Genomic DNA, 6,068 nt, shown 5'->3' on the forward strand with positions numbered 1-6,068 from the left:
AGATTCTTCATCTAGCTAATGAAGATGAATTATATTGACCTCATACAGCTGTGAGGATTAAATAGGGCTCTATTTAGTCATTCCATTTCTTCTTCATGTGTATCCCAAACCCCAGCAATGACACAGCCCTTTAAATCTTGATGCTCCCTGGGGGACAGACTCGGCTCCCACTCAGTCAGACGGCCCATTTGGGGGATATTATTTAAGCCAAGCAGAATGGTAATTGAATTTGAGTTGTAACCAGCATCCCTAGGAAGCTTAGGGCAGCAGATAAAACCTTTTGGATGTCTCCTTGGGCTGCTCATTCTCCCTTCAAGGGAGAATCTCCCTTTTATAAGTCTGGGAGATTGATCTCCTGAACTTCTAGCAAGTAGAAGGAAGCAAGTGTTTGGACAATTTCTTTTCTCCCCCCGGCCCCCCATTCCCGGTCCCCTATTCATCCAAACCTATAGGGCCAGAAACACCAGATTCTACCATGAACCCAAATCTTCTGAGCTTCCTGGAGGTCTCTGACCAGTGGCAAAAGTTTGATGACACTCCCTTGCACAGGAATCTCCCTTCTCAACACACTCTTATTGCACTAGTTCAGGCCAAGGTGAAAAGAAAATGGAGCCAGAAGAACGTGGGTTTGAATCCTAGTTCCACAGTTACTTCACTTCTCCCAGGCTCTAAACAGGTTGTTATGAGGAATAAATGTACATTAGCTTCTGTACAGTGTGCACCAACCATAGTACCCACAGGTACACGCTTAGTGATGACAAAGGCCCTCCTGTTTTCTCACGCCCAGAGCCAGAAATATAGAAAGGTTTGGACTTATTAAAAACACTGACCACACCAAATGTTGGCAAGAATGTGGAGCAATGGTGATTCTTGTATATTATTAGTGGTTGGGTTCCCGGGCGGGAATTCCCGCCTGTTCTTGAGAAATTTTTTCACTTTTCCGTTCCCAAATCCTGAGAAAAGTTGGTCGGGGAAATTGGGAAAATCGGCTCCTTGAACCCAGGTGGTTGGTAGTATCGGCCATCACTTTGTGGAAACGATTCATCGTGGAGAACAGAAAACAGTTTGTATCTTGGGATTCCGGAATGGGAAAGCGAAAAAAATTCCTGAGAACGGGCGGGTACCGTAGGTGGGAAAGTGAAAGGGTACAGCTACTTTGTTTTAAGAAATACTCTGGCAGTTTTTTTTTTTTTTAAATACTAAATGTGCCCTTACCCTATGACCCTGAAATTCTACTTTTTTGTATTTACTCAACAGAAATGAAAATAGATGACCAGAAAAAGACTTGTACAAGAATGTTCACAGTGGCTTTATTCATAATAGCCCCAAACTGGAAACAGACCATGTGTCCATTTGCAGGAGGGTGGATCAACAAGTCATGGTATATTCAAAAATACTTACCAAACACAAAAAGGGATGAGATTACCACTACACACCACCACAAGTTGAGTCTCAAAAACATTATGCTGAGTGAAAGAAACTGTACGCAACAGAATGTATGCTATACGATTCCATTTAAATGAAGTTCTAGAACAAGCACAACTGATGTATAGTGGAACAAAAATTATAATACCATGTTTGCCCGAAAATAAGACCTACCTTGAAGATAATCCCCAGTTAAGATTGTCAGCCAGATGGACACATTTAGTACGTTACGATGATGTTCAAGAAGATGACATGACTATATCTGAATAAATGTAGATTGTTGTACATGAAAAAATAAGACATCCCCTGAAAATATGCCCTAATGCATCTTTCGGAGCAAAAATTACTATAAGGCCCGGTTTTATTTTCGGGGAAATACGGTACAAGACCTGATCTTATTTTCGGGGAAACACAGTAATAGTTGCCTCTGGGGATGTGAGGGTGGAATTGACTGAAAAGAGGCTTGAGTTCCTTCTGGAGTGAGGATTACGCTCTATATTTGCTAAGAGTTTGAGTTACAAGGTGTTTATCTTTGTCAACGCTTTGCAAATGCACACTTCAGATTTGTGGATTTCATCATTGTGTGTGTATATATATATATATATATATATATATATATAACATCAAAAGAAACCACTGTAGGCAAATACAGTTGACTCATGAACAATGCAGGTTTGAACTCTGTGGATCACTTACAGGTGGATTTTTTAAAATAAATACTGTTGATGTAATTTCTCTTCCTTATGATTTTCTTAACAACATTTTCTTTTCTCTCGTTTGTTCTAAGAAAACAGTATGTAATACAAATAATATACAACCTATGTGTTACGAGTAGTCAAAATTATGCTTGGATTTTCAACTGTGTGAAGAGACAGCACCCCTAACCCTTGTGTTGTTCAAGGGTCAAGTGTACTGGATTCTGGTTAATGATATGGATATTGAGAGGGAAGTTACAGATATCTGCAATTTACTTTGAAATGCATTAAGTTGATGGATGGATGGATGGATGGAGGAAGCGAGGGAGGGACATATAGATGCAATAGATGTGCAATAAAGCAAATACAGTAAAATATTAATGGTACAATCTAGGTGGGGGGCATACCAGTATTCATTTTAATATTCACTGGAAAATTCTTTCAGCTTTTTGATATACATTTTATTTATTTACTTATTTTTAAAAAATTTTTTTTATTGGGGAATAGTGTGTGTTTCTCCAGGGCCCATCAGCTCCAAGTCGTTGTCCTTCAATCCAGCTGTGGAAGGTGCAGCTCAGCTCCAAGTCCAGTCGCCATTTTTAATCTTAGTTGCAAGGGCTGCAGCCCACCATCCCATGCAGGAATTGAACCAGCAACCTTGTGTTAAGAGCTCGCACTCTAACCAACTGAGCCATCTGGCTGCCCCTCCGGAAGCTCAGGGGCAGCTTGTTGTCTTCAATCTAGTTGTGGAGGGCTCAGCTCTCTGGCCCATATGGAGATCGAACAGGCAACCCTGTTGTTTGGAGCTCGCACTCTAACCAATTGAGTCATTGGGCTGCCCAAGCTTTGTGATATTTGAAAATTTTCATAATATCATGTTGGAGTAAAAACTCTGATCTTAGAAGCACACAAAACAAAAGCAAAATGTAAATTAAAAACCACTCCATAAAACGTTTTCTTCAAAGATCAGCTCAAATATCCTTCTTTCTTCTTTTTTTCTGTGCGCACACATCCCTGGTGTCTCTTTTTTGTCTTTTAATTTTATTTTATTGGGGAATATTGGGGAACAGTGTGTTTCTCCAGGGCCCATCAGCTCCAAGTCATTGTCCTTCAATCTAGTTGTAAAGGGAGCAGCTCAGCTCCAAGTCCAGGCGCCATTTTCAATCTTTAGTTGCAGGGGGTGCAGCCCACTCCCCCCTTCCGGGAATTGAACCCGCAACCTTGCTGTTGACAGCTCACGCTCTAACCAACTGAGCCATCCAGCTGCTCCTTCCTGGTGTCTCTTTTTGTGTTTTAATCCTGGTGTCTCTTTTTGTGTTTTAATCCTGGTGTCTCTTTTCTTACAAAGACACCCGTCCAGTTGCATTAGGGCCCACCCTAACAGCCTCATCTAACATAATCACCTACTTAAAGGCCCTAACTCCAAATACAGTCACATTCTGAGGTACTAGGGGTTAGGGCTTTGAAACATGAATTTTGGAGGGAGACGCCATTCATCCCATAACACTGTCCTCGAAGAGAGGGCTGCTTTGGACTTTCCCAGAAGAGGCAGGCTATTTGGAAACCCCAGGGAAAAAGCTGACTGGGACCATTCCTGACCATACGTGTCTTAAAAGCGTAGCGAGCAGAAAACAATGAAGGAGCAAAGGCCAGTCAGTTCCCATAATGGATCATCTGTTACGGGACAGGGGCTCTTCTGGGTACTGGAAGTTAAAGGGTAACTTGGCTATAAACCCTATTGGGTCGGGTTGTGTATGTGTTAGTCATCAAAGTAAATTTCCTTGAAGAGAAGGGCAATAGTATTCATTTAAAAAATATCTTTGTGTTGTTTCTTGGTTTCTAAGTAAGGTAGTATTCATCAGGTGTTTATATTGCAAACCGCGATCGTCATCGTTTTTATATATAACACTGGTTTGGTTATCTTGCTGATACTTGATGTCTAGAACTAATTTTATACGTTAAGCCGTTCTTAATGGCAGTATCTACTTGCTGTCTATGGCTATAGTCAAGAGAGGGTAGAGTAGTCCCTGGCAAGGAGGGCTCTTAGGGATGTATTAGGGGAAGTAATACGAGCTGCTATAACAAACAGACCTATCACAACAATTTATTAATGTATTATTAAGTGGGAGACCAGGGAGGGTTGGTTAGGGGGAGGTTCTCTGCTTTATAATGCCACTGAGAGACCCAGGCTGCTTCCTGGTTGTGCTGCATGTCCTACACATGGAATCTAAGGTCCCTGCCAAAGGGAAGGGAGACAATGGGGAAACGGGCTGTGTCCTCTTCCCGACCCTAGCCTCTGAGCTGTATACAATGCTTTCACATACATTTCACTGACGAAAACGCTGGATGTAAGAGGAATGGGAAATGTGGTTTAGCTCTGTGGTGTAGCCATAAAGTCATAATCCTGGTTCCACCATTTCCCAGTTGGTGACTTTGGCCTTGGGCAAGTTCATTAAACCATCTGGGCCCCTTTTTTCTCATGTGTAAAGTGGCAGTAATGATAGGGCTGATCTCATAGGGATGTTATGAGCGCAGGGAAGTGCCTTAGTCAGCTCAGCCTGCCTTAACAAAACACTAAAGACTAGGTGGCTTAGGCAACAGGACTTTATTTCTCACAGTGTATGTGTGTCGGGGGAAGGGAGGGAGGGGCTGGAAGTCCAAGCTCAAGGTGTCTAATGAAGGGTCTCTCTTTCCATTGCAAATGGCCACTTTCTCATTGTGTCCTCACATGGTCTCTCCTCCATTTGGAGAGAGAGAGACAGAGAGAGAGAGAGAGACAGAGAGAGAGAGAGAGAGAGCGCTTATTGGTGCCTTTGCTTATAAAGGCACCCTCATGACCTTGTCTAAACCTAATTACTTCCCAAATACCCCATTTCCAAATACCATCCCAATGGGGGTTAGGGCTTAAACATATGAAATTCGGGGACACACAATTCAGTCCATGGCAGAGAGTTAATACATCTCAGGAGCTGACTGCCCAGCACAGAGAAAGCTCGGTAAACGTTAACTCTCATTCTGCCTGCTCCAAATCAGAAGTACTGACGGTATACATGACCGTGTTTGCACGCATAGCCCCTAACAATTTACAAAGCACTCTCACCCTCCTAATCTTTTCTACCTGAAGTCTCTTAACCTCCCTTTGAGGGAGGCTTTTTCCAGATGAGAAAACCGAGGAGAGGCCAGTCGACTGGCCAAAATCACGGGCACTTAAGCAGCTAAGCTCCCGACTCAGTTCAGGTGTGTCCCCCTTTTCTGAGATCACAGTTACCACGTTTAGCACAGTGTTGCCCCCTGGACTCACTCCACAGCTGCTGAGAAGCTTGCAAAGAGGGTCTGAGTTACAGAGAATTGGTGAATCTACTAGGGGTCCCGTACAGGGTCTCAGGGAATGCTTCAGAGTATTTTTGTCCTAGATACTAAATCTCCTCTAGGGGCAGACCTATTGACTTAGATTTCTGTGACAAAGCAGCTCCACGGGGTCAGCAGTGAATACTGAAAGTCCTGTAGGCAAACTTATCAGGAGGAGTGACCAATAGGGAAACACCCCAATTCAGGGTTTCTCAATCTTTTTGGCCCAGCCCATAGTCCAAATGAGAGAAAAGTTTTATTACCATCCGCCAGCAGAAATAGTTTCTGTGTCTGAGAATCCTTTTGCTAAGGCATGGTAAACAACTAATGGTTCCCTTTAAATGCATAACCGTTGTTCTGGCTCATTTTAGATACCAATAGGTCAGCCAGAAAAAAAAAAAAAGACTAATTTCTCCATCAATTTCAGAAACATTGGCTCATTTGCTATACATGGCCAATAAGTAATGTTCACAAATCAACTCATCTTCTAAGAAGTATGTTTTATTTTTCATGAATTCCACTTTTGCTTGAGGATGTCTTCAGATTTTAGAAATCCATGGTGAGACACGAACTCCTGTTTCTTCCAGATGTTTACCTGTG

The sequence above is a fragment of the Rhinolophus ferrumequinum genome, chromosome 18 (assembly GCF_004115265.2).
Source record: "Rhinolophus ferrumequinum isolate MPI-CBG mRhiFer1 chromosome 18, mRhiFer1_v1.p, whole genome shotgun sequence".
NCBI lineage: Eukaryota > Metazoa > Chordata > Mammalia > Chiroptera > Rhinolophidae > Rhinolophus > Rhinolophus ferrumequinum.